Genomic DNA, 7,532 nt, shown 5'->3' with positions numbered 1-7,532 from the left:
TGTATTTTTGAAAAAATCATCATTCATATGAGCACTGATTCAGACTTGGGTTCGAACTTTAGAATGCATTTTTTCTTGCTTAGTGGTACCAAACGGGCTGAAATTTTGGAATCGTGATTAAAATCATGGTCCGAAAGATAATCAGTCAGAAAACCTGCATAAAGTTGTATTTTTAGAAAAATCATCATTCCTATGGGCACTGATTTCAGACTTGGGTTCAAAAAGAAAAGCCATTTTTTCAGGCTCTATGGTACCAATCGTGCCCAAATATTGGAATCATGATAAGAATCATGGTTTTTACCGAAATCAGTCACAAAATCTGCATTAAGTAGTATTTTTATATAAATCATCATTCCTATGGGCACTAATTTCAGACTTGGGTTCGAACTTGAAAATCCATTTTTTCGGGCTTTATGGTACCAATCATGCTAAAATATTGGAATCGTGATAAGAATCATGGTTTTTTTCCGAAAACAGTCACAAAATTTGCATAAAGTAGTATTTTAAGAAAAATCATGATTACTATGGACACTTATTTCAGACTTGGGTTCGGAATTAAAAAGGCATTTTTTCAGGATCTATGGTACCAAACGAGCTGAAATTTTGGAATCGTTATGAATTTTTTATGGTCCGGAAGCAAATCAGTCAGAAAACCTGCATAAAGTTGTATTTTTAGAAAAATCATGATTTCTATTGACACTTATGTCAGACTTGGGTTCGAACTTTAGAATCCATTTTTTCTGGCTTTATGGTACCAATCGGGCTGTCATTTTGGAATCGTGATAGAAATCATGGTCTGGAAGAAAATCAGTCAGAAAATGGTACCAAACGAGCCGAAATTTTGGAATCGTTATGAATTTCATGGTCCGAAAGAAAATCAGTCAGAGAACCTGCATAAAGTTGTATTTTTAGAAAAGTCATGATTCCTTTGGAACTTATTTCAGACTTGGGTTCGGACTTTAGAATCCATTTTTTCTGGCTTTATGGTTCCAATCGGGGTGAAATTTTGGAATCGTGACAGAAATCATGGTCCGGAAGAAAATCAGTCAGAAAACTTGCAAAAAGTGGTATTTTTAAAAAAATCATCATTCATATGATCACTGATTTCAGACTTGGGTTCGAACTTTAGAATCCATTTTTTCTGGCTTAGTGGTACCAAACGGACTGAAATTTTGGAATCGTGATAAAAATCATGGTCTGAAAGAAAATCAGTCAGAAAACGTGCATTATGTTGTATTTTTAGAAAAATCATTATTCCTATGGGCACAGATTTCAGACTTGGGTTCGATATTGAAAAGCAATTTTTTCAGGCTCTATGGTACCAATCGTGCTTAAATATTGTTATTCTTATAAGAATCGTGGTTTTAACCGAATTCAGTCACAAAATCTGATAAAATGGTAGTTTTAGAAAAATCATGAATCCTTTGGACACTGATTTCAGACTTGGGTTCGAACTTGAAAAGCCATTTTTTCCGGCTCTATGGTACCAATCGTGCTTAATTATTGGAATCGTGATAAGAATCATGGTTCTGACCGAAATCAATCACAAAATCTGCATTAAGTAGTATTTTAAAAAAAATCAGCATTCCTTTGCGCACTGATTTCAGACTTGGGTTCGAACTTGAAAAGCCATTTTTTCAGGCTCATTGATACCAATCGTGCTTAAATATTGGAATTCTGATAAGAATCATGGTTTTTACCGAAATCAGTCACAAAATCTCCATAAAGTAGTATTTTAAGTAAAATCATGATTCCAATGGACACTTATTTCAGACTTGGGTTCGAACTTCAAAAGGCATTTTTTCAGGATCTATGGTACCAAACTAACTGAAATTTTGGAGCCGTTATAAAATTCATGGTCCGGAAGAAAATCAGTCAGAAAACTTGCAAAAAATTGTATTTTTGAAAAAATCATCATCCAAATGAGCACTGATTTCAGACTAGGGTTCGGACTTTAGAATCCATTTTTTCTGGCTTAATGGTTCCAATCGGGCTGAAATTTTGGAATCGTGATAGAAATCATGGTCCGGGAAAAAATCAGTCAGAAAACTTGCAAAAAGTTGTATTTTTGAAAAAATCATCATTCATATGAGCACTGATTCAGACTTGGGTTCGAACTTTAGAATGCATTTTTTCTTGCTTAGTGGTACCAAACGGGCTGAAATTTTGGAATCGTGATTAAAATCATGGTCCGAAAGATAATCAGTCAGAAAACCTGCATAAAGTTGTATTTTTAGAAAAATCATCATTCCTATGGGCACTGATTTCAGACTTGGGTTCAAAAAGAAAAGCCATTTTTTCAGGCTCTATGGTACCAATCGTGCCCAAATATTGGAATCATGATAAGAATCATGGTTTTTACCGAAATCAGTCACAAAATCTGCATTAAGTAGTATTTTTATATAAATCATCATTCCTATGGGCACTAATTTCAGACTTGGGTTCGAACTTGAAAAGCCATTTTTTCGGGCTTTATGGTACCAATCATGCTAAAATATTGGAATCGTGATAAGAATCATGGTTTTTACCGAAAACAGTCACAAAATTTGCATAAAGTAGTATTTTAAGAAAAATCATGATTACTATGGACACTTATTTCAGACTTGGGTTCGGAATTAAAAAGGCATTTTTTCAGGATCTATGGTACCAAACGAGCTGAAATTTTGGAATCGTTATGAATTTTTTATGGTCCGGAAGCAAATCAGTCAGAAAACCTGCATAAAGTTGTATTTTTAGAAAAATCATGATTTCTATTGACACTTATGTCAGACTTGGGTTCGAACTTTAGAATCCATTTTTTCTGGCTTTATGGTTCCAATCGGGCTGTCATTTTGGAATCGTGATAGAAATCATGGTCTGGAAGAAAATCAGTCAGAAAATGGTACCAAACGAGCCGAAATTTTGGAATCGTTATGAATTTCATGGTCCGAAAGAAAATCAGTCAGAGAACCTGCATAAAGTTGTATTTTTAGAAAAGTCATGATTCCAATGGAACTTATTTCAGACTTGGGTTCGGACTTTAGAATCCATTTTTTCTGGCTTTATGGTTCCAATCGGGGTGAAATTTTGGAATCGTGACAGAAATCATGGTCCGGAAGAAAATCAGTCAGAAAACTTGCAAAAAGTGGTATTTTTAAAAAAATCATCATTCATATGATCACTGATTTTAGACTTGGGTTCGAACTTTAGAATCCATTTTTTCTGGCTTAGTGGTACCAAACGGACTGAAATTTTGGAATCGTGATAAAAATCATGGTCTGAAAGAAAATCAGTCAGAAAACGTGCATTATGTTGTATTTTTAGAAAAATCATTATTCCTATGGGCACAGATTTCAGACTTGGGTTCGATATTGAAAAGCAATTTTTTCAGGCTCTATGGTACCAATCGTGCTTAAATATTGTTATTCTTATAAGAATCGTGGTTTTAACCGAATTCAGTCACAAAATCTGATAAAATGGTAGTTTTAGAAAAATCATGAATCCTTTGGACACTTATTTCAGACTTGGGTTCGAAATTAAAAGACCATTTTTTCAGGATTTGTGGTACCAAACAAGCTGAAATTCTGTAATCGTTATAAAATTCATGGTCCGGAAGAAAATCAGTCAGAAAACTTGCAAAAAGTTGTGTTTTTATAAAATTCATTATTCCTATGGGCACTGATTTCAGACTTGGGTTCGAACTTGAAAAGCCATTTTTTCAGGCTCTATGGTACCAATCGTGCTTTAAAATTGTTATTCTGATAAGAATCATGGTTTTTACCGGAATCAGTCACAAAATCTGCCTTAAGTAGTATTTTTATAAAAATCATCATTCCTATGGGCACTAATTTCAGACTTGGGTTCGAACTTGAAAAGCCATTTTTTCAGGATCTATGGTACCAATCATGCTAAAATATTGGAATCGTGATAAGAATCATGGTTTTTACCGAAATCAGTCACAAAATCTGCCTAAAGTTGTATCTTTAGAAAAGTCATGATTCCTATGGAACTTATTTCAGACTTGGGTTCGGACTTTAGAATCCATTTTTTCTGGCTTTATGGTACCAATCGGGTTGAAATTTCGGAATCGTGACAGAAATCATGGTCCGGAAGAAAATCAGTCAGAAAACTTGCAAAAAGTTGTATTTTTGAAAAAATCATCATCCAAATGAGCACTGATTTCAGACTTGGGTTGAAACTTTAGAATCCATTTTTTCTGGCTTAATGGTTCCAATCGGGCTGAAATTTTGGAATCGTGATAGAAATCATGGTCCGGAAGAAAATCAGTCAGAAAACTTGCAAAAAGTTGTATATTTGAAAAAATCATCATTCCTATGAGCACTGATTTTAGACATGGGTTCGAACTTCAGAATCCATTTTTTCTGGCTTAGTCCTACCAATCGGGCTGAAATTTTAGAATCGTGATTAAAATCATGGTCCGAAAGAAAATCAGTCAGAAAACCTACATAAAGTTGTAGTTTTAGAAAAATCATCATTCCTATTGTGATGAATCAAGGTCTCTCCCGAGGTAGATGATATAATCCGTCATAGCAGCGCTATCTGTCGGCACAGTCGCATATGAATTACAGGGAACTGCATACAAAGGTGGGGGAGTTTCCTTTAGGGTTGCGACGAAAGGGGTAGGCGTGACTTTCTGACAGGACAAAGGGAATTACAGATAGGGGGCGTGTTTAGGTTTTGATTTATATAGCATCGACCTTGGAAATATTCCCACAAAATGAATAGGTGAACGAACGGGGCTAGGATCAAGGTTAAATCACTTGACATTCTAGGGGTTCACAACCTTTTTTGAACGCATAGCTTCACTCGGACGGAGCGAGATTTTGTGGCAACAGGCCTGTTACTCGAGGTTAAAAGAAGTAAGAGGGTTGCCAATTTCAGACACTTGAGAGTGTTGATTTTGGGAAATTTTCGAACATGGTTCTGCGTCATTTAGTCGGTAATAACCATTATCCAAAGTACTTAATTTTATACGTGGCTTATGGAAGACGAAAATACATTAAAATTAATGTATAAACGTTTGGCAGAGGAATTATGACCGAGTACATACGGGTTTGTCATGAAGGAGACTTGAGACCTCTGATTGATGTGAAACAAGTTGAGGGACGAAGAGAGAAGATAGGCGTGTGACTGAATCATTAAGGCCAACACCCATAATTGCAGGGAGGAATCGTGAAAATTCAGTAATAGTTCTTAAAATGAAACTGGCCAAAGAAATAAACAGGTTATCAAACCGATGCGATCTCGGACGAAAGGCAAAGGGTGAGCGACATGATGTGTACTGGGACATTTCAACTAGAACAAGTACCGAAAAGGCCTTAGGAACTTGGAATAATCAGTGAAAAGTTTGATTATTATACTAAACTACGAAAGGGGAAGGTGAATAAATGTGCAATGTAAGAGGCGACCTTACGCAAGGGACTTATCATACGGAGGAAGGGGAATGGTTGTCAGAAGTAATCGATTCGGGAGGTAAAGGGAGGAACGGACGTGTACAGCATTCAATTCGACAAAAGGCGAGTTGCGAGTTCTATTTTCACACGGAAGAAAGAAGATTGAAGGTAGGCTGTAGGATATATCCACGAAAACGGGAAGTTAAGAGGAAAATTTTGATTAGTTACGCGTAAGAGGACGTCTTAGCGCACTAAAGGAAAGGTCATCAGAACACACATCACGGACCAAATAGGAACGCGAAAAATTTAAATTAGAAAAACAGGTCAATTTTGACGGATTATAAGGCACCTGCAGGAAGGGGCAAACTTCAGAATTTCACCAGTACGGGCCTGTGTTGTGAGACAGCAGATGCCCATTTTTTCTGAGAAACGCAGAAGGGTAGGTCTGATAAGTTTTAAGTCACACAGGGGATATTGGGCAAGGAAGATAAGACCGTAACGCTTCAATAAAGGTTGGATCGCAATGACAAGCGTAGTTAATTACTGCTATAAAACATCATGCGCGGGCACAAATCGGGATAGTTCGTCACAAGTCGCCGAGGACCTTTTAAGGGAGTATCGCGCCGCGCTAGGAGAAATCATCACTTTGGTCATTATCCTGGACTTAGAGATTTTCTGGTCAAAAACATACAGTTAAATTCAGTGTTTGAAGAAATTAGACTCAGTGTCCTTGACGTAATAACAAAATTCAGGTTGAAAGGTTGAACGCGATTTTATGTTTTAAATAAAGTCACGGATTATAAACGAGTTGTAATTAAAATTAATAAACGCTAAAAATTCCTTCTCGAATTAAGTTGAACGCGATTCTTTTTATGTTTTAAATAAAGCCACGGATTATAAACGAGTTGTAATTAAAATTAATAAACGCTAAAAATTCCTTCTCGAATAAAGTTGAACGCGATTCTTTTTATGTTTTAAATAAAGCCACGGATTATAAACGAGTTGTAATTAAAATTAATAAACGCAAAAAATTCCTTCTTGAATAAAGTTGAACGCGATTGTTATGGATTCAAATAAAGTCACGGATTATAAATGAATTGTAATTAAAATTAATAAACGTTAAAATTCCTTCTCGAGTAAAGTTGAACGCGATTGTTATGGATTCAAATAAAGTCACGGATTATAAATGAATTGTAATTAAAATTAATAAACGTTAAAATTCCTTCTCGAATAAAGTTGAACGCGATTGTTATGGATTCAAATAAAGTCACGGATTATAAATGAATTGTAATTAAAATTAATAAACGTTAAAATTCCTTCTCGAATAAAGTTGAACGCGATTGTTATGGATTCAAATAAAGTCACGGATTATAAATGAATTGTAATTAAAATTAATAAACGTTAAAATTCCTTCTCGAATAAAGTTGAACGCGATTGTTATGGATTCAAATAAAGTCACGGATTATAAGTGAATTGTATTAAAATTAATAAGCGTTAAAATTTCTTCTCGAATAAAGTTGAGCGCGATTGTTATGGATTCAAATAAAGTCATGGATCATAAACAAAAGATTGTAGTCAAAAGATAATAAACCAAAAATATTCTTCTCGGAGAAAATTAAACGAAAGTGATAAAACTTTAATTGGGGGCTTCAATGGAGCCTCGGATTAAAGTCAAATTATAACTGAAATCTATATACCTAAGTATCTTGCTACCGCACTTTGTGCTCGATCGAAGCCGTGTTACAACGAAATTTTCAATAACTACCAGGTTAGGGAGGAGATATCGAAGCACATTCGTTACGGCCGGTAGAGAGGGTAACACAATAAAAAATTAGGAAAATAAGGTTGAGGATGTATCAGGTGGAGGTAAAGATATTATGTATAAGCTCAGGGTAAATCTAGTGATATTCGCGAACACCCCGCCCAAAATGGCAACGGTTGTGTAAAACCCAACCCGGATGTTGTTATTTAGCGGATAGGGACTGGGTAAGTGTTTTTATTTCCAATTCAATTCAACCAAATTCCCAGATGGACTTGGAACGCGTGAAGCTGATATTTGCCGACTGACAGTTACTGCTTATCCACTTTAAAATGTACATAAAACCAACATGTCAATTTTCAGGATTCCCCGACAATATC

This window comes from Hesperophylax consimilis, chromosome 19 (genome assembly GCF_061612785.1).
Source record: "Hesperophylax consimilis isolate HC1 chromosome 19, BYU_Hcon_1.0, whole genome shotgun sequence".
Taxonomy (NCBI): domain Eukaryota; kingdom Metazoa; phylum Arthropoda; class Insecta; order Trichoptera; family Limnephilidae; genus Hesperophylax; species Hesperophylax consimilis.
This window is presented reverse-complemented; position numbering follows the sequence as displayed.